Below are 22,379 nucleotides of genomic sequence, written 5' to 3'. Positions count from 1 at the left end.
AATTGATGTACTTGCACACACAAACCATAGACAGAACCCAGCAAGACACTCCAGAATTTTTCTCAATTTGAAATGCCATCTTTTTGGGCACTTCGTGTGGGAAACATTAAAATATGATCTTCATGTTTCTGCTTAAGATGCTTTTAAAATTTTGCTTGGTTCTCAGACCACATTTATTTTTAATTAAACAGTGAAATGAAACTGGTGCTTGGTGAATGATGTTATACAATAGTGTCCAAAATTACACCAAATACGATCAAATAATTTCTGATTGACTCATGGCAGAAAAGTTTGCCTGTTACTGAAGTTGCATTTATTAATTTAATTGAATCAATTTTCTCCAGGCATAAAGCAGAACCATTTCATCAGCAGATCACAGCAGCGCAACGCACAGTACAAACTGCATGCAGAAGCACAGAATAGTCCCGGAAACAAAATTTGCATTATGTGCCCGTATCATGATGCAAATCAGTTTCCGAGAGACATCATAGGCCAATCCTACAGGTCTTCCAGTAGTACAGTGAAAAGGCATCGACACTGCCAGCATTCTAATTGGAAGCCAATTGTTACACCACAACTGTGATGTTATGACCACTTCACACTGAAAATATTTTTGGCACAGTCTGCACTGGAATAAAGCTTCCAGTGTAAACTGGGCATCACTTAAGAAAATAGATCAGCAAGAATAGAATGAAATATATGCAACAATGAGAGCATACAAGTTAAGAAATCAAAGAGACAGTTAAGTAAGATGAAGAAGTGGATAAAAAGGACAAGGGGACTTGAGACTTTTGTTCAAAAAGCAACATATTCTTCACATTCAAAAGCCCAATTATTAGATGATGCACCTGCTGCATTCCTGCAGCCAAGAATAAATTGGTTGAGAAGCTCTTCTATGTTTTACACTGTACATCAGACACACAGTATATCTTACCAGGAGACTCAGAATAGTTCCTCTTCAGCACAAAGTTTGTAGCCACGTTTTTATCTGTGTGTAAAACGAAAATCTTTTAGGCAGCTATTTCCAGGGATGGGAATAATTTGGAAAGGCACACCAGTATTCCTTGGCTTGGAACAAGAAATCTTCACTGGCTCAAATTCTCTGCAGCTAAAAATGGAGTCAACTTTCCTAACACTCTCAATTGCAGCATTTCTTTGTGGTAATACAAACTTCAAATGCTATAAATCTGGCCTTAATACAATTGAATTGGATAGAATGAAAAAAAATGCACCTTCTTCCAATAAGATTCAACTCCCCACTCCCCAAAGTATTTAAGCCAATTCTCTATTTATTTCTATAGCACACTACACATCTAATGTGGGCAAGGGTGCAAATAAAGATAACACCTTTGAAACTGAATCTATATTAAGTGATAATGAATCCAAAAGTTGAGGTGAATCTTTCTTTCTGATAAGGACATCCATATTCTACTATTAAAAAATCATTGTTGTTTCAAGGCTGAGGAGAAAAGCCTAGGTTGAACAACAGGTGCGTCATGAGCATATACTTCACCAGTAAAACGTTTACACTGTTCGTCATTGCGCACCTTGCCACATTAGTTCTAGCATACTGTAACACTTCAAGAGCAGACACTTGCATACAGAAGAGAGCTTTTTCATTGCACATTAGCAGTAACAATGGAAGTCTACGGAAGAACAACCCTCAATGTCCCCGACTTTCCTTCACTTAAAAGTTTTGAGACTTTTAAAACCCAAATTAATAATTAGCAATTCCTGGTACTTAGCCTCTCCAGCTTCTACAGTAATCTGTATCTATCTCAATTTCTTGATGAAAAAGTTGCTAAAAAAACACGTTGGATTAAGACTTTTAAAAATAGTTTAAAAATTTATAAGCATTAGTGAAGGAAATTAATCTTGTTATTGAGCCAGCAATGAGAAACATTCCGGTTACATTTCCAGATTATGCTTTTTCAGCTGATCACAATTGAGGCATGACAGAATTGACATAATTGTCCTTAGTATTCTTGGGTCAGGACAGAAAAATCAATTAGTTTTCCTTCTCCTGATTACCATTAAGCAACTTCTTTAGCAAGTGTACATCTAAAGATGTCAAGCGAGGACAAAAGGCTCAATGGCTGAGTTCACTCCTTTCCTACATCCCATAACACAAATGTCACACACAGTCCAACAAGAAGTCTCACACATGATAGTAACTTTGCTGAATTTCTGGACAGCACCAAGCATTCCCAGAACATATACCAGCAAGGAGTCAACATCTGCAGCTGAGGAGACGAAGGGAGGAATCAAGTAATCTAAACATAATAGTACTAAAATTTACTAAACGGACAGAGATTCAGTTTATCAATGTAAAATTTAACTTCAACTCAATTCATCTTGACATTTTAAAAATATTACATTCATGTAATATTGGTTCAGCTTTTGCAGTAACAGTTAAGACCATCACTGTTATCAAGGAGAGAACAGGAGAGCAACTTCTCATTGCTTCTTGCGACAGAGACCATTCAGCTCTTTGAGATTTATGACAGCTCTTCGAACATTCCAAATCCCTTTCAACTTATTTACCTGCAACCCATCTGTCTCACCTGCTCATCAACTTCTCCCCAACTCTCCTGCCAACCACCTGTACCAGTCGCAAGTTACAGTAGCCAAGTAAAACAGAAATCCATGCACACAGGGAAAACCACACAGTCGTTGGGAAAACATGCAAACTCCACACAGACGGCACAAGGATCAAACTGGAGTCAGGCACCAGTGTCATACATACAAGTACAGATAAGAGATACAAGGAAGCTCCTGTCCAAGTTTCCCTGCTCTTTGCAAAGCTTTGCTCTCTAAGTATTTTGCCATTACACAAGGGAGAAATGGAGTTTAACCAAAAGATACCCACGAAATGCCACGAAAAGTTAGAATGTATCCATTGGAGTGAAAGCAAATTTTTAAACAGCATTTACACCTTGGTGCCAAGCAACTGCTCCAGCACTGAAAATTAACTTTTACAAACACAAGAGTACTATTCAAGATTTTAAATTACAGTTGGAGGTTTAAAATTCTTCCCCCACCACCCCACCCAGCAACTTTTCAATTCTAACATTCTTTCCTTATCATTTTTTTAAAAACTTTTTTTTTACATTAATTGGCATCGAATTAATATTCTAATTTACACTTCCTACTTCAAACTCTGTACTCATTAAGAATTCTTCAATCTGATTTGTTAAAGAAATACACTGTTGTTAGTCCCATTTACTCAAATACTGGATATTCGAAGAGGATGCCATAAGCGTGTTGGCCTCTCTAAACAGCTCATTGAAAGTCTGTGGGCAAAATGTTATGGGTAATAAATATCTGGCACCATTCATTTGTCGCTTACCACAAAGTCCAGGCCATTATAAAAGCGTTGTAGTAGTCCTCTTTACTTATCCCCAAACCAAACAAAATTTGACTCTTCTGAATCCATAATTCCTCTGAAGCATTTGAAATGCATTTTAAAATGTGTGTTCCAAACATATTAGATTGCTATTACAATTAATGTTTCAACAAGTACTAACATATGATTCTGTTGCAAATTGCCTGGATCTTTAGCAAAGTGACGATCAATATTATCATTGCAATTCAGAACATTTATATTACAATTTTCACTCTCTCAGGATTTCCCAAGAGACTTAGTAGCGAAAACTGCTGACATGTAATCTTTGTTGCAATGTATGAAAAACGGTAGTCACAACAGTGTCTGAATTACTTGAAGTCATGAGTCCCGAAGTTAATTACAACCAAGTAATCTCAGGTAAGAATGAGTATTAACATTAGGTTAGCTGAAACAATGGAAATGCAGATCTAAGAACAAATCAGCTAGTGATCACACAAATCTAGGATGGTCACAGCCAACTATTTATTCCTTTGTAATTGATCTGGACTTAAACCATCAACATAGATATTACGTCAGAGTCTGCAGGCTTGATGATCCTGTGAATCATGTGATGGCTCATTAAAGGACATGTGTCAGAAGGGTAAGGATCGAGTTCAAATACCAGCTGGCTGCTGCCCAAAGAACCTCAAGTCCAAAACATTTAGAAGCCAAGCTTGCTCACTTCTGTCCTACAGAAAATCAGGGCATACAAGAATATTGCACAACTTGCCTTTGTACAAAAGATTTTCTTGGATTGCAAGATTGTTCCACAGCAATTAAATAAGCAGAGAGAGGTTTTGGACAGCTCACCAAGAGAGCCTTCCTGCTCTTCAAACAGAACCTGGGAATTTTTATGTTCACTTCCAAAATGGCAAACAATATTGAATCTTATTCAAAAGATGCCACCTCTGATAATGCACGTCCTTCAGCAGTGAACTGAATTATTAGTCCCAATCATGAACTTAAAATCCTGAAGTGTTGCTTAAACCCACAATCTTGCGATTCTGCGGAGGGAGTGATTTAACACCCGATTATACATCTGACCGCTAAGTAAAATCCAAAGATTTATTAATATGTGCCATATCAAGCTCAAGTTACAGAAACTGATTACCCAGCAGATAGCTGTTTTGCTATTTTGGGACTGCCACCCAATAATCAATGGTTCAAGATTGAACTAATAACATAACTTGTTTACCTTATGTCAAATTTTTCTGTATACTAATTTTAATAAGTCTTTCATTGTGAAGTTAATCACAAACTTCTCTTTAATGACTGTTCCAAGTTGTAATTGTGAAAAGTACAAATAAAAAAATTTCCGAAGCCTACATGTGCCTGTTTAAGTTGGCACAGGAAGTTTCAGATCTATAGATGGCAGCTGCCACATGGATCAGAAATACAACTTTTTAAATGCAAGATGTTTCTACCCGAAAGCAAGCATTGTTGGATTGTTATATGCCTACAAAAAAAGTGTTTAACTTAGAGGGAGAACATTCAAAAATATTCTCACTGTAAAGACATTAGAAAGTAAATTTTAACAAACTTATGTCAAACTCAAAGCACACAGATGCAGATTCCAAATATTTTATTGTTGAAGTTTTTGTTCGAAATGAGACAAGACTTAAGCAACAATTTTTAAAAGAACCTCTGGAAGTTTATGTCACACAAACATCATTTTTCATTTGCTTTTTTCAAATTCTAAAATTAAACCAGAAAATACAATCACCTCAGAGCTTGGATGATTTGAAAGAAAAGAAATTCTCTCTATTTATGGAAGCTGCAAATTAAGATTTGCGGCAACAAATTGTGTTCAGTGAGAAGAATGATCCTTAGAGAGCTTAGCGTTCAAATACAAACTGCCCAGTGCCCTTTGAACACCCATTCCCTAAATTTCTGAAGAACAAAATGGTATATGAGCTCAAGTTGAAGCTAATACACCATTTTGGAGTCTACAAAGTTGACAATCAAAAAAGGTATCACCACTCACACTGCTCCTTACCAAATAATGATTAAATGATTACTGCCTCGATGATCTCTACAGAACTGACAACAGAATTCCTTGGTCTTTGTGACTATAACCATCACTCTTCATTTAAGACGGTCAACGAGTTGGTAATTAAGTAAAATTCTGGCTATAGTGGGTTGTGTAACTTGGTGTTGACAGATGCCAATTTAAGTCATGTTGGGGAGCGGTGCCCACTAAGACTGTTCAATCTTTTTCGTTCTTCCAGTAAATTGCTACAATCTGCATCACTTTGCCTGTTTTCTGTGCTTTCATTACCACTTCCTCAATCAGCATACTTTAGTTTAGTCACAGATACTCTACATCTTATATTATCTCAGATTCAGCTCATGATTATCTTATTTCTGCCAATTAAGCCCAACCTTTCACCTAAATGTCATTTTCCTGTAACATCAGAGGCCATTTGGCCTTATGTGCCATGTGTAGCATTCCCATCAATTCCATTCCCCCACTTATTTCCCTGCAACCCACTCTCTAATCAATTTCCCCAATTCTCCTGCCACTGCTGTGCCGCTGTGCTGCCTGCAACTTCATAAGTCCTTCCAGTGCTTCATTTGTACAAAACTTTTAATGAAATTCTGTTTCTTCTTAAATGTTCAATTACTGAAATCACTAATCTCAGTAAGCATTGCAAAATACTCAGAGACTGAAGAATACCTTAAACAAACAGAGACTTTGGGTGTAAATTCTTATCTTGATTAAGGAGGCAAAATTAGTGCACCCATCTATATTTTGATCTTTGCAGTGTATCTGGCATTTTGTAGTTTTATTTCAGATTTCTAGCCTATATAAAAATACGATACATGTTAAGCTAACAAAGGAGAGGAAAGTGGTGGGAAGAAGTGGCGGGAAGTGGCGGTGGTTACAAAGGAAAAGTGTTGATATGGCTACAAAGTTGTGGCTGTTGAGAAGAGGAAGCAATTTCTGTTCCCAATCATTGTGCAGAAATATTTTAGGAAGCATGGACAAAGGAAAAGATAAATTACAAAACCTTCCACATTCAAGCTATTTGTAATACCTGCTAATGGAGTTTAACCTTGAGGAATGTTGATACCTGACACAAATGAAGCAACTGCTGGACTCTCAAATGCAAGTTTGTCCTAAATAATCATTGTGAATCTTAAAAACAGGGGAAATCAAGCAGCAGCTAAGCTGTTATGCTAATACAGCAATCAATTGTAAATAAAATTGAAAGCTTAAAGACTGCTGAAAAACCTCTTACAGAGGACAACTTACGTGCAACCCCTCAAATAAAAAGGTTTTTTTTAAAGTAACGTGCACTATGGATAATGGGGAAATGATAGCTTTCCAAAAGTCAAAAGTAGCTAAATCAAAAGGTCATTCCTGAAAATAAAAGCTCCTACTGCAGAAGGTAACATCTTTGTGTGGCTAAAATACTGGCTGGCTAACAGGAAACAGAAGTAGCAGAAATGGTCATTTTCTGCTTGGCAAGATGTACAATTAGTGGTGTGTCACAGGGATCAGTGCTGAAATCTCAATTTTTTCACAAATTTATATAAATGACTTGGCTGAAGGCACCCAATTTATGATTACTAAATTTGTTGATGCCATGAAGATGGTGGGAAAATAAATCGTAAAGAGGACATAAGGAGGTGACAAAGGGATATAGATTGGTTGAGTGGGCAAAGATCCTGCAAATGGAGCAAAATGTGGGAAAAAGAGAAAATGTCAATTTTGGCAAGAAAATTAAATAAGCATGTTATGCTGAGAGATTGCAAAGCTCCAAGATGCAAAAGGATCTGAGAATCCAGATGGATGATTCGCAAAAGGTGAGCATCCAGGCATTGCAAGTAATAGAACATAATATTTTATTGTAAGGGGAATTAATGCCAAGTAGCAGATGATGCTTCAGTTAAATAAGATATTGGTGAGACAACCCATGGAGTACCATGTATAGTATTTAAATGCACTAGAAGCAGTTCTGAGAATGTTTACTTGATGGTTACAGGGAAAGGATGAATTGTTTTAATGATGAAAAGTTGGACAGACTAGACTTGTATCTTGTGGACTTTAAAAGGTGATTGGTTTGAAACAAAAAAAAGATCCTGAAGCATCTTGAACATGGAGTCATGAATGGGTGACCCGTAAAACATAAGGGTCGCCCATTCATGAGAAACGAGGTAAACTACCTTCTTATATAGAGGGTCATAAGTCTTTGGAAATCGAAGGGCAACAGAAGCAGAATCATTAGGCATTTTAAAAGCAGAGGTAGACATTCTTGAAAATCAAGGAGCTGAAAGGTTACCAGAGTAGATATAAATGAAGACCTGAGATTACAATCTAATCAGCCATATTCTTCTTAAATTCAGAGCAGGCTCGAAGGACCAATTGGCCCACTTCTGCTCCTAAATCATATGTTCATTTGTATGATAGCTGTATGTAAATAATACATAAAAGTAGTCACAGATAAGGCTGTTCTACATAATCATTCAAATCAATTGTTTAATACAATAATATATAAAAGTAATTCAAAATATGGAATTCACTTGGCCATGCTTATTTATTGCCTTTAAAAACAACACTATTAATAGGTACAACTTAACAAATAACATTATGACGAGGCTCATAGCCCTAAGAAAAGTGAGCAACAACAATGGAATTTATTCTTATTCAGCTGTTGCATGCAAGTCATCATTCAGTCAGGAAATGAAGCTCAAGTAAAAAGAGGCATGAAACCACAATAATTTAATTTGAAACAGTCACAGGATTTATGAGTTGACCAGCACAAAAAAAGTTTAAAGACTTATGCAGTCACAGCTGGGTTGCTATTAGAAGGCTACAAATCCTGACCTCTCAAATGATCCAATTCTACAGGATGGAGGCTACACAGAAATGACTACTGAGAGTTGTAAATTGGAAGGTCTGGGAGTTGGAAGACCACGTAGTCAGGCAATGAGGAAGAAGAACAGAGTGACTTAGTGTAGGAACAAGTATAAAACAGTGTGTGTGTTAAGTACAGATGAGAGCATTAGCAGCAGATGGGTGATGTGGGCGATGTTAACAGATTGAGAGAATACAAAGTTAGAATCAAGCTGAAGCTTCATCAACATGCCAAGGACGCAACATGGGACAATAGCTTGGTAATGGTAGAAAAGGATTTTTGTGGCAGCCTTCCAGATGTTTAAATGCAGCTCAGTCAAAGCTGGATGTTGGACAAGCAGCCTGGCAGCAATAAATAAACAGATATTGAAAGGTGTAGAGCTATAGAGCCAAGTGTCACCTATTTACAGCCTCTTGTTGATGCCACATTAAATGCTTAATATGGCAAAAAGGATAGATATTTGGGTCCTGCACAGGCAAGGATAAGATTAGGAGGAAGGAAAAGCCATTATTTTAGTTCTGGATAGGAAAAAGTGGAACAAAACAAGACCTGTCTCTCAAATGGAGAATAGGGAAGAAACTCGGGAGAAAAAACAGGGCTGATGGCATCAAAATCTGCAGATAAGGTGGCGAAGAGGAAAAAATGAAAAGGTTCGAATGGGGCATTTAGTATTGATGGCAGGCAGAATCCGATTAAAGAGATTCAAAAAGAGATGCAGGAAACATTGAGGATTGAATTTGGAATATGATAATCACATTCACGTGTGGGGAGAGGAGATGGGTGAGGCTTTAAATGAATATTTCAATCTGTATTTACTGTGGAGAAGGTCATGGAGGCTAGGGAATTCAGGGAAGAAAATAGGGATGTCTTGAAATATATCCACATTACAAAAGAGGTGCTGGTGGTGTTAAAACACAAAGGTGGATAAATCCACAGGGCCTGGCCAAGTGCATCCAAGGACATTGTGGGAAGCTGGGGAAGAAATTACCTGGAGCTGTGGCAGAGATATTTGTTTCATCGTTAGCAACAGGTGGGATACTGGAAGACTGGAAGGTGGCTAATGCCATCCCTTTATCTAAGAAGGGCTGCAAGGACAAGCCAAGGAACTACAGGTCTGTGAGCCCAAAATTAGTTAGTGGTGGGAAAGTTATGGGGGCAGGGGGGGATACTCAGAGATGGGATCTACCTACAAAGGAAATAAAGGAAAGGCAAGGAATGATTGTAGATAGTCAGGATGGCTTTATGCATGGAAAACCATGTCTCACAAATCTGAGCTTTTTTTTTTGAAGAGGTGACCAAGAGGATTGACAACGACAGGGCAGTAGATGTGGGCAAGTTGGGCCAAAGGGGCTGCTTCTGCGCTGTACAACTCTACAACTCTAACCATTGACCTTGAAGGGAAGGCAAGTTTGAGAAAAAGATGCACTTACTGAAGTCCAGGACCGCAGCATATCCATAAAGCTATCAGAGATATCAAGAGACAAAGCAGTCCAAAATCAAGTCCCAGACCAGCTGTCAGTTGTTGCAGGGTTTACATGCTATAACAGGCTACAAAACAAAGTCAGGCAGCATCACTGACAACAGTGCATCCCTTCCTAATGAGCTTAATGCATTCTAATCATGTTTTGAACGGAAAGGGATTGGTATGTCACCACCCACCCCGACAACCTCCAATGAACCTAAACCCATGGTCACCACTGAGGACGCAAGATCAGTCTTCCAGAGAGTGAACCCACGGAAAGCATCTGGCCCAGATGGTGTCCCTGGCCGCATCATCAGAGCTTGTGCAGATTAGCTGGCAGGGGTACTTGCTGCCATTTTTAACCTCTCCCTGCTTCAATCTGAGGTTCCCACCTTCTTTAAGGAGACCACTTTCATCCCAGTACTTAAGGAAAACAAGGTAACATGCCTTAGTGACTACCACCCAGTGGCTCTGATATCCACCATCATGAAGTGCTTTCAGAGGCTGGTCATGGCATGCATTGACTCCAGCCTCCCAGAAAACCTTGACCCACTGCAATTTGCCTACCATCAAAACAGGTCTATGGCAGATGCCAGCTCCCTGGCCCTACACTCATCACTGGAGCATCTAGACAGTAAAGACACCTATGTTAGACCACTGTATATTGACTACAGATCTGCCTTCAACACTATAACTCCAAGCAAACTCATCACCAAACTCCGAGACCTGGGACTCAACACCTCCCTCTGTACTTGGATCCTTGACTTCTTGACCAACAGACCCCAATCAGTAAGGATAGGCAGCAACACCCCTGGCATGATTATTCTCAACACTGGTGCCCCACAAGGCTGTGTCCCCAGCCTCCTACACACTCATGACCGCATGGCCAGATTCTGCTCTAATGCCATCTACAAGTTTGCAGATTATACTACCATAGTGGGTTGTATCTCAAATAATGATAAGTCGGAGTACAGAAAGGAGATAAAGAGCTTAGTGACATGATGTCATGACAACAACTTTTCCCTTAATGTCAGCAAAACAAAAGAGCGAGTCATTGACTTCAGGAAGGGGGGCAGTGCACATACACCCGTCTACATCAACTGTGCTGAGGTCGAGAGCTTCAAGTTCCTAGGAGTGAACATCACCAATAGCCTGCCCTGGTCCAACCACATAGACGCCATGGCCAAGCAAGCTCACTAGTGCCTCTACTTCCTCAGGAGGCTAAAGAAATTTGGCATGTCCCTGACACCAACTTTTATCAATGCACCATAGAAAGCATCCTACCTGGATGCATCACAGCTTGGTATGGCAACTGCTCTGCCCGGGACCGCAAGAAACTGCAGAGAGTTGTGGACACAGAGCGCATCACAGAAACCAGCCTGCCCTCCATGAACTCTGTCTATAAGTCTCGCTGCCTCAGTAAAGCAACCAGCATACATCAAAGACCCTACCCACCTCAGACATTCTCTCTTCTCCCCTCTCCCATCAAGCAGAAGATACAAAAGCCTGAAAGCACGTACCACCATGCTCAAGGGTAGCTTCTATCCCAATGTTATAAGACTATTGAATGGTTGCCTAGTAGGATAAGATGGACTCTTGACCTCACAATCTACCTTGCTATGACTTTGCACCTTATTGTCTATCTGCACTGCACTTTCTCTGTGGCTGTGACACTTTACTCTGCATTTGTATGGCTTTACCTTGTACTACCTCAATGCACCGTGTAATGAATTGATCTGTTTGAACTGTATGCAAGACAAGTTTTTAACTGTACCTTGGTACAAGTGACAATAATAAACCAGTTCCACTTTCCAAGGACAAAGGGTTCAAGGCTGAATTACTTGTCAGGGGAGGAGTGGTGTGGGTGGGGAGATGAGGAACTGAAGAGAAAAAAAAATTTAAATTTAAAAAGGAAAGGAATAGGTAATAGATCAGAAATATCTACAAATTCATTTTGAAAGTTTAGGAAGGAAAATTTAGCTATTAAGTTAGGAAAAAAATTTAAGAGATAAGGAGGTAGATCACGTGTTATTCTGAGCTCATGGTGAGCATGAGACAAGCAAAATGAAGGGAAGTTGCTAGTTCAGGTCAGAGGTAGGAATACAGATGGGAAAGGAGACTTAGCTTGATCAAGTGGAAAGAATGGCTATAGTGGTGAATGGGGTGGAAAGGGGAACATACAAGCATTCACAGCAATAGAGACATTGTGTGGACATATAAAATTAGAGAGATACACAATGGCAAAGACACAAAGTTTGCTGCTAACTGCTTTCCATGATGATTCTGCAGTAGTGCGCAGATTTGCAAGGACAGCAAAGCCCACTAACAGATGTAGTCTGAGCATATTTGGAAAGGGATGACTTAGGATGGAGGTTGTAAAGAAAAAGGACAAGCACCAATAAAATCCAAGGATGGAAGAGAATCAAGGTACAGAAAGGGACAAGAATATCAAAAAAATTGAGGTGAGGAAGTAGTTGAGAAGATTGATGATGAAACAAGTTTGTTGTGAATAGAAGGCTAAATGCTAGTTGACAGCTTTAAAGAGTATAGTGATTTAGGTATTTGTCCCGAGTTGGTTACCAGAACAAAATGGGATCTGTAGGGTGTACATCTTTAAGAGATACACGCAAGTCTTCAGAGATAAGGATGCATGTGCTTGATACCACATAGGAAGGTCAAGGAGGTTACCAAAAATGGGTACGAGAGTTTGAATATGATGGCTGACAAAGGACACACGGATGACAAAATCAAATCAAAGCAAGGCAAATTGAAATACAGATGGAATCATAAGGATGCAGAGTATTTCAGAAAAGACTTAAGGGAGAAAAGAAAAGGAAAAGCACAAGAGGAGCTTGAGCTAAAGTTTAAAAAAACAAATGTAGGAATAGGATCATAACAGACAACAGCATTTTCAACTTGAAGGAATCCAAAGCATTTGGATAAAGCAAGTGATAGAAAATGTAGTCAGATGGGGAGGCTTCACTCTCAGCCAAGGTGGGTTTTGTCAACTGGACCAATTATTTCAAAGTTCAAATGATTCAGTGGCAGAGAATCATGGCATCAGATGAATGCACTGTAACCCAGACAATACAAGTAGCAGAGTACTCCCAGAATCTGAATCAATGTCAACGTTCCAGCTGCTGAAAAGATCGCAGGAGAGTGGTAGAAAACAAATCATCGAACAAAAAGTCAATGTTCTAAAGATAGCTTTAAACTTGCTGTGCAAGCCAAATTTCACCCACTATTAGAAGCAAAAGATGTTAGGCAATGGAGGAGTGAAGAACTGCAGAGAGAGTGGGGGTGGGCTGAGAGGGAAGAAAGTGTCTGATGCCAGACAAGATTGCAAAAGTTGTACATACTTCTATTCAGACTCCAAATCAAGATGGAATTTCTCCATTATGATCAGCTGCTACATCCACCTCTGCACCCACTCTTAGCCCCCACAACCAATTCCCTATACAAAAAAAAATCACCTCTTTTGCACAAATGAGGTGTGTACAAGATTTGTACACATATCATTATCTGCTGCCGGACAAAGCAAATACACATTTTCACATGATAAATTACGTGAGAAAAATTAGGCACCACATTGTGCCTAATATCCCCATTTATGAATCATTAAAAAAAACAAACCTCTCTCCAATCCCCCTGTGCTCCACACTTTTGTTTTTGAAAATTCCAGTTTCCAAATTTGTCTTTTTTCCTTAAAAAGTACATCATGAATGAATATAGCTCCAGAGCAACTTAAAAATGCCTCAAATAAAACAGCTGTAAGGTCAACTGACTGAACTGGTGTAGAGCTTTCTAAAAATGATGAGGAAGCACTGAAGGCAAAAATCCAGATTTGCACCCTGTGGTACAGCTATTAGCTACAAAATCACTTATTTTTGGCTACTGGTTTCAGACAAGTGTACCACAGTGGAGCTAAGGCTTCAGTTCTAGATTTTCAATGGATTTTACAAACAGGATTTTTCTCAACAAATTTCTACTATACCCTAGAATAATTTATCCACTGTGGAGTGATTACTTGAAGCATGCGGGTAATTCAGTTATGCTTCAATATATTTTTAAAAAAGCACTGGGAACACCTAAGCAATGCTGCTCTTAAGAGGCCCTTCCTAGTTAAGACTAATTCATTATTCCTTCTGGTATAATGCTCAAAAAACAAAAATCACATTAGCTTGCAAATAACACTTATCTCCCAAAAACAACTTTCTTCCCAAAATACTTATTAAAAAGCCCAAATGTTCAGTGAAGGCTTACAAGACAGAAACACTTATAAACCTTAAAGTGCTTTAAGTCTTGAACTTGCATTGAGTAATTACACACAGTATTTACAAAGTGGGCACAAGCCTGCACTTGAAACTATTCTCCAAAATTAAAATATCTGTAAAGAAAACTCTCTAAGATATTGGCATTTAGACTTGAAACAAATTTGAATCAAGGCCCAATGCCTTTGAATAGCCTTTAATTTTAGATACTGAATAATTATCTATAAAGAGATTGGTTAGTTAAAGAACATCCCTCGTGGATTTATGAAACACAACACAATTCTCCAGGAAAATAACAAGTCTATATAAAGAAGCTATTGTAGTGGTTCAACTTAAAAGATTTTCAAAAGGCATTTGGAAATGAAAGAGTTGCTGAGAAAAAAAATACAACAAATGGAACACAATAGCATTTCTAAGAGAAAATTGATGGCATTATTTTGTTGAAGGACAGAAGAGGGAAAGTTATGGTGAACACATTTTATTTTGGAATCAAGGGTTGTAAACAGTAGCATTCACAAGGGATCAGTGCTTTATATGTAGAATGATCTTGAGTTCAATACAAGGGCACAAGCACGTTAACTGTGAAAAGGGCTAAGGGCAACTGAAGGAATTAGACAAATTAGCAGATTGGACGGATGCTGTCAGGTGAAATGTAATGCAGAATATAAAGTGAGTTAGTCCATTTTAGCAGGAACCCATCCAATAAAAAATAATTTTGAATGAGATATAGTACAGAAATATCTTTTCAAATCTTTCTATAGTGAGAAAATAAACTTGATAAGCACTTTATGCAAAAAAGAATGCAGATTCCAAAATCATCCAGAATACAGTTCAAATATTATACCCTGCTTTCAGTGTTTTATTGGAACCTGTGAAAGAAGAATTAATTACACTTATAATACAGACAAAAGGCATTTAGTTAAGAGCAAATGATAAGATAATTTGAGGGTCCAGTCTTGGAATAAATATGGCTGAAAGGAAATCTAAGTATTTCGAATTGATGTTCTTCCTATGATGCACCTTGAAAAAAAGCTTATATTATGTCTCTCTTGGTACCACCTTCTGAACTTGCAATTTTAAGAATGGAGTAATCTTCCCCCCCCCCCACCAAAACTTTAATTCAATTCCCTACCAATTACAGTGATGGAAAGAAAATATGTAATAGCTTTAAAAGTGTAAATATTTGAAAAAGATCTAATTTAGAAAGAGTATTTACAAAGATCAGAAGAACAAAACTAGGGAGAGCTGACACAGCACAATGTGCCAAATAATGTATGTGCTGCAAGGTTCTCTGGATCCAGTTTTTTTTAAATTAAACAGGTCAAACTTAGAAGTAGAACAAACACTATTTAAAAGAATTCATGATAAACTAACAACTAACTTTAAAATAAATATGATAGCTTTGATAAATTTCATTGCAGCAAGTTCAGGAAAAATAGGCTGTATTCTAAACTATTCATGTTCCACTCTAAAAAGTGATCTATTCTCCAAATCATCACGAGCTCTTTAATGTCATATTTTACATATTTCATTCTGCCACCAAGATCATAGGATGAGGGAAAGAAAATCAGACTAATTTTATTCTTCAATTTTTCATGTGTATTTACGAATTATTTACTTTCCATCCAACTATATTACGAAGCAAATCATAAGATGGAAGATATGATCTCAACACAGTAGAGACCATGGTCTGGTCTCCTCTTATGTGGACTGTTATCATCTCACTACACAATGAGCAGAAGGGCTCACTCTTCAACATGTGCACACTGCTCTAAATACCGGGCAAATTGAATTTGGTATCAAGAAACATCAACAGCTAATGCACAGCTGATGTCTGGATAACATTCCTATCGTCCCAAAGACCTGAGCCATGAATGAAGTGGCTCCAGAAAGGCTACGACATTGTCTCTTCTTAACATTGTTAAGTACATCCTAACCGTACAAGGATAAATTCCAATCCAATCACTGCACTATCCAACGGCTAACTAATCTGTATTTTTGCTATCTGTATATTGGCCACGACATTGTCCCTCCATTCCAATACACAAACAAATGCAGAAGGCTGATTTCTCTATACTTAGATTACTGAACAGCTCACTAAACCAATCAAGGTTATTCAGTAAAAGAGATCCAAAACCTGCAACCATTTTAGTTTGTATAATTCAGCAACATGTCAAGCAATTAATTTATCCACCAAGCCATGAGAGAAGTACAACAGCAGTATTATGAATACCTATTTATGAATTCAAACTTAAGTAATGCTGCTTTTATGAAAAATAGCATTGTTTTATCAGAAATGAGATAGTGGGCAGTGAAGCAAAGGACCAGAACTCATTCATTCCATTAATCGCGAACCAGAAGTCCACCCATCCGCAAAAAGTGGAACTTGAATTCACTTGTAACTTTAATACTTATTCTAGAGACACTTGCTTTACAATACAACATGTATGAATGAGTAAGACAGCGTGTAGTGTGGGTTTCCCCAAGTGCTCCAAGAGTATAAATGGGATTAGTAGAGATTGATCCCTGATACTCAGGGTGGATGTGATGTGCTGTATGACCCTGAAAAACTTAGGAGTACTTCAGCAAATTATCTGTGGAGAGAGACTAAAATCAACAGCTTCAGGTTCGTGACTATTCAACCTTAAACGTTAACCATTTCCCTCTCCACATATACTGCCTGACCTACTACTTTCAGTGCTGTTTTAATTACAAGGCTCTGGGTGTTTAACATAAAATTTACCAGCTTTTCATTACCTACTACCAATACTGCAAGTATAAAGTCAGTCATTAAGCAGCTTATATGTACCTACCATGAAAGCAAATGACATGCAACTCAGTACTTTTAGAAGAAACTTGGTATTTACACCATTCTAAAATTAATAATACAAGTAAAACTGCTCAGTAGCAACAACTAGTTGGGGGCTAATACTAACTCTCCTATCTATCCACGCATGTTGGGCTGACAAATATCCACAGAATAAGTTGGGATCACTTTGACCGTTTCTAGTTTCCTGGTGCTCAATTTCATCATTGTCGTTCTGTCCCTCTGCACTTCCATCCCAAGCCTCAATGGTCTGAGGGTGCTTCAACTCTTCCTTAAAGAGGTCCAATCAGAACTCCTTGTCTTACCAAACTTGTTTTTGCATTGAACAACTTCTTACACTCCACCTGTTTTCTCCAAATTAAAGTGGCGGCTGCGGGAACCCACTTAGGTTCAAGCTTTGTCTGTCTCCTAACAGGATAGATGGAACAGAACTTATTTCAGTCTGAAACAGGCCTCCATCCTCACCTTTTTTGAGTAGATTGATGACTGACTGCATTCCTGCTGTTTCCTACTTCAATACCATTTCCATTCTACTCTCACATTCAAATGGTCCGTCCATGATACTTCCCTTGTCTCCACCTCAGGGGATGCCTCAGTTATCGATATCCATTGCAAGTTCACAGACTCCCACAGTTCTCTTGACTATATCTCTTTCCATCTTGATTCATGCAAGGACTGGATTTCATTCTTCCAATCTTTTCACCTTGTTCTACTGATCAACTGCTGTTTTGTATCTCAGAGTTTCAGTATTTTTTGTTCTTTCCTCATGTTCTCTCACTATTCATATCTCCTCCAGACAAATTAGTTGCAACCAACAAGCCTTCAGCAGCCGCTCCTCATTGACACCAACCTTGTCATCTACCTTCTCTTGGTCTTCATTACCTTTGTTCTCTACATCCTCCCTTTTCTCTGTATGTTTAAACATGTCCATCTTCTAATTTCTTCCCAGGTTTGAGGTTCATTGATCTGAAATATTAACTGTTTCTCTCCACAGATGCTGAGTATTTTAAGTATTTGGAGTTTTTCTTTGTTTTTCTATAAATTATGACTCCTTTGATAAAAAGCAGCTTTGGTTGACCCCTATTTGCACCTCGCTTCCAAAAGACTTCTCAATAGAGTGGAGCTAATCTGAAGGATGAATTGGAAACTGTTCAACCTTCATCACCTCTCCTTCAGAGGCAGGGTCACCCTAACCTCAGTCATCAACCTGGAGTACGTGCGTTATATGTACACTCAGAGGCCAAGCTCCAAGTTATTAATAACTCTGATGTGTATAATAGAGTGGGCCTAACACTTGGCATTCATAACAGAAAGGGCCTTTATCAACTTTCTCCTATTGTATAACGCCATCTCCAGATAACAAAGGATCACAACAATACCCTTTTGTAACTTGGGGTGCAGCAGCAGTGTCTTTGGCCCACTAGACAAAATGTTTGGAAGTCAAGACCTCAAACTCAGCATCGTTCAAAGTCTACCAGGTTGCCTTGACCCCTCCCTCCAACATGTTTCAGACTAGCAATGGTGAGCACGTCAAAGCAAGAGAATGGTACCACCAATCCCATCTCTGCAAAGACCTCAAAATCTACTGGCAGGAATCAGAGAATCAATGTCAGTGTACCCTTCCAGGCCAACATCTCAGGCATCAATTCTCTAATTATGCTTAGCTAATTTCAAAAGGTGAGATATATAGACTGCATGTGAGACACCAAATGTATGAAACAAACGCCATTCCAAGCTCTGTCACAGTAAAGAATTTCCTGGAGGACAGAGAAAACACTTCATGGATGTTCTGAAAGCTTCCCTGAATAAATTCCTCATTCATTCATGGGAGTGCTTGGCCCCAAATAGAAAAGCAGAAGCCATCAAGCACTACGAGTCTCTTCAATGGGAGTACGCTGAGGGCAAGTGAAAACCCACTTTGCCAAGCATGTTCCTGCCCCACCTGTGGCAGCCACTCTGAAATGCACCAAATTATGGTTGAAATAAATCATCCTTGATCCTGAGGAATTACCAAGCAAAAATTTGAGTTCATGCTCCATCTCATCTGTGGGGCATGGAACTTAAATAACAAAGTCACATGGATACAGGTCCACACAAAAGATCTAGGTGCGAAATAACACATTACGAGGTTACAAAATTTGTTTGAATGACCATTAGCTTTCAAGAGTTCTTAAATAAAAAAAACTCACATCAATAGTACTATTACGAAAAAAGTTCAAGTGACGAAATGGTCTATTCCTGCACCACAGGTTCTCATCAATTCAGTACGATATACACATTAAATTGAAAACTTCAGAAGTACATCAAGTACTTCACAAAGCAAAATATTAGTGGCTTAAATAATCCATGCGGAACTGATGACATTTGTCTCTGTCACATGCAAGTCTAAACTTCCACACAATCAATTACTGTGGATTTCCCAAATAAACTTCAAGAAGTCCAGTGGCAGAATATTATAGTTAGTTGAAAGACATGGAAATTGGAAGCATTTGATACATGAAAGAGACAAAAAGGTTATATTAAAGTGCTTGAAATAATAATTTGCATTTAGTGTAGCAAAAATTCTCAATGTGCTTTACAGGATAATAAAATATATGGCCAAAAATAAGCCAAATACTATTGTAAAATGAGAAAGGCAAAGGCAGTGGCATCAAAAGAGAACTCAAAACAATGGGCCTTACCAGTTGGGCATAGGTACTAAGAAGTGGCATAATTAAAATCAGGCATTCACAAGGAGCAGATACCTTAAGAGATTTGTACCTTATGGAGGGGACAGGGAGATTATTGAGATAGGGAGAGATGAGGCCAATCAGGTATAGAAAAAAGGATTAAAACTTTAAAACTGAGGAATTGCCAGGCGTGGACCTAATGTCGCTATGTGAGCATATTGCCCTTGGATATTTCAGGTCTGGGTGCAAATTACAATTTGGGCAGTAGCTGAGTAAGTTATGCAGGGTGGAAGATGAAAGACATAGCAAGAAATAAAAAGAACACGGAGAAGGATTGCAGCAGCAACTGAGCCATCATGGAGATGATACAGAGGCAGAAGTACTTGGCCTTGGAGATGAAGTATTTATGGTCAGAAGCTCAAAATGAAAAAGAACAATGTAGTTTAGTCTTCGCTACTTGTCAGGGAAAGTTGAAATAGGTGGCTAGGAAACAAGAAAATCAATGTGCCTTCCCAAAAATTTGATTTATGAAATTTCTTCTCATAGTACATATATTGGACAAACAGCAAGAGAAAGTGCTGGAGAAGAGAGGTGGTGAGGAAAAATCTGACATTTTGAGAAGCAGAAGGCAAGTGAGAAATGGGAATGAAAGATAATTCCTCCTCGGAAGATAAACCATAACAAATCATCTCAGGGTACAGTTGATTAGCTCAGAACAAATCTCTCAAACTTAGAAAAAGGACAAGAAAAGCACGTGGGCACTAAACCAAGAGTTCCCAACTTAAATTAGAACAGACATTTTAACATACCCAGTAAAAAGACAGGTACAGTTGAAATCACGCTAGTACCTGTAACAACATCTTTAATTTGGAGTTTTTAAAAATGAAGAAGTTCAAGATGGAAACATGTTCCCCTAAGTGGAAAAGGTAGAGTTCATCATGACTGGTTAGACTGCTATTCAAGGAACTTGAGGTACATTGAATAGTGTGACAAACAATGGAACAGAGATGGAAACTTCACCATGTGAACATTTTCCATGACATCCACAAAGTGATCCAAGACAGACACATATTTATAGAACACACATAATATTTTTCCAAACTTCCTCATTAATGCACTGTTGAGACAAGTTTCTGCTAAACATTTCAAAATTTTTTAGTCACATTTGAACAAAATACTCACAACACAAGTCAATTAGCATTCTCCCAATTTTGTCAAAGCCCACTCTATTTTGTCAAATTATATTGTTGACTTTGTCAAAGATGAACATGTATGCACTGGTGCCATTGTTTTTCTTTAACATAGCTTCCTAACAAATAATGAATAAGATTTGGTAGTTTATCAAATGGAAATTTTTCTGCAATTTTAATTTATAGGTTCAGCAAATGAAAGGATGTCAAAGCAGAATCTGCAAGATTCACCACCATGTTGAAACTAGGGCCAATTATTTGTTTCCAACTAAATGAACCAATGTTCTTTGCTGCAATAAAAAGAGAAAATGCTGCAAACACTTAAATTAGGCAGCATCTGAAGATAGCATAATAGTACAAGTATTTCACTGGTTTTGTGACATTCTGAGACCTTATAAATCTTTATTTAAATGCAATTATGTTTGTGTTATGAGTAGCAAATACAAAACAGAAAACTGAATGTTCATGTAAATTGCTAGTTCACCTGAAAAGTGGGAAGGGAAGATTTGAATATTAAACTCTGTAGTTCCTGTGCTTGACAAGAAAAGTGCCATAGCATGAAAGGAAGGTGCCAGGGATGACTGAAGAGTGGACCAGTGTGTTTAAAAAAAAGTCCTTCTAGAATAATAAAGGGAAAGGGGGGGGGTGGGGTGGGGGGAAGGTTGCCCCAAGTGGTAGACATGATGACAAAGGCAATTTTAGAGCCACATTCTTATTTCTTAGATCACCATCAGCCACCGTCTCAATGAACTTGTTATCACGTGCTACAACTTCGAGTGCGCTTACTTCCTCCAAATAAAGTGTTGCTATGGAAACCAAAGTCCTAGCTTCTTCTGACTTTTCATAGGATATAATACAATCCAATTTATGTCTCTTCCTCACCTTCTTTCCAGTTACAGTGCACTGGTCCATTCTCTGGTTTAGCTCAGAAATGGAAAATAAATCACCAACTCTGCATCTAGTCCTTTCGACTTTTTCTATTGCAAGGATAGAACGTCAACCAATATTCACAAGAAAACCAACAACTCCCACATTTTAACTGCAATACATCTGACCTGAATTCCTGTATTCCATTCACTCTTTTCCTCTGCTGGTCAAGTTCTGATAAATCCAGCGTAATTCCACAACATAACACATCATCCCCTTCCAGCAATCTAAAAGGGTGCTTTCTCTACACTAAACCATAATCAATAAGCCATTCAGCCCTCAAGGGGTACCTTCCCATGCAAGCCGAGATGGTGAAATCCCTGTCATTTTACCACCTCCCTTCCCACCATCCAGGTGTTCAAACATTCAGATGAGCACTGGATTTACTTGTCTTTCTTTCAGGAGACTGCATTTGCTCCTCATATTGCCATCTTCCTTACGCTATAAAGATGAAACGCAACATGTGGTCACTTTGCATAAGACCTCCGTTCTGTCTGCAAGCATGATTCAGCTTCCAGTCACCTACGTGATTAGTTCTTGTACATTTTTCCAATGAAGCCCAGTCCAATTTTTCAGAAATTGGCAGCAGACGTCGTACGTCGCATTTTGACGAGATTCATACAACCTCGTCTGAAGGATGATCAGTTCAACAATTTCAGATGATTATGCCATTTCCAGTTATGTTTCCTCTAGATTCAGATGGGTGAAAAGTGGGTGGTGTACATGCTCCTGTCTACATCAATGGTGCTGAGGTCGACGGAGTTGAGAGCTTCAAGTTCCTAGGAG

General features: G+C 38.5%; 1 protein-coding gene across 9 annotated transcripts in view; it reads right to left on the bottom strand.

Annotated features, from left to right (window-relative positions):
- Positions 1-22,379, bottom strand: part of LOC127578703 (disks large-associated protein 4-like) — a 435,166-nt gene that overhangs the window by 21,949 nt on the left and 390,838 nt on the right. The window contains exon 2 of one of the 9 annotated variants that reach the window (XM_052031024.1): positions 935-988. The exons of the other annotated variants lie outside the window; for them this stretch is intronic. The gene's annotated coding sequence lies outside the window, so the exon portion shown is untranslated. The remainder of the gene's footprint in view (positions 1-934; positions 989-22,379) is intronic. 9 annotated transcript variants of the gene reach the window in all.

The sequence above is a fragment of the Pristis pectinata genome, chromosome 16, assembly GCF_009764475.1.
Source record: "Pristis pectinata isolate sPriPec2 chromosome 16, sPriPec2.1.pri, whole genome shotgun sequence".
Classification (NCBI taxonomy): domain Eukaryota; kingdom Metazoa; phylum Chordata; class Chondrichthyes; order Rhinopristiformes; family Pristidae; genus Pristis; species Pristis pectinata.
Note: the sequence above shows the minus strand (reverse complement) of the source record. Positions and strands in the feature narration are given on the sequence as shown.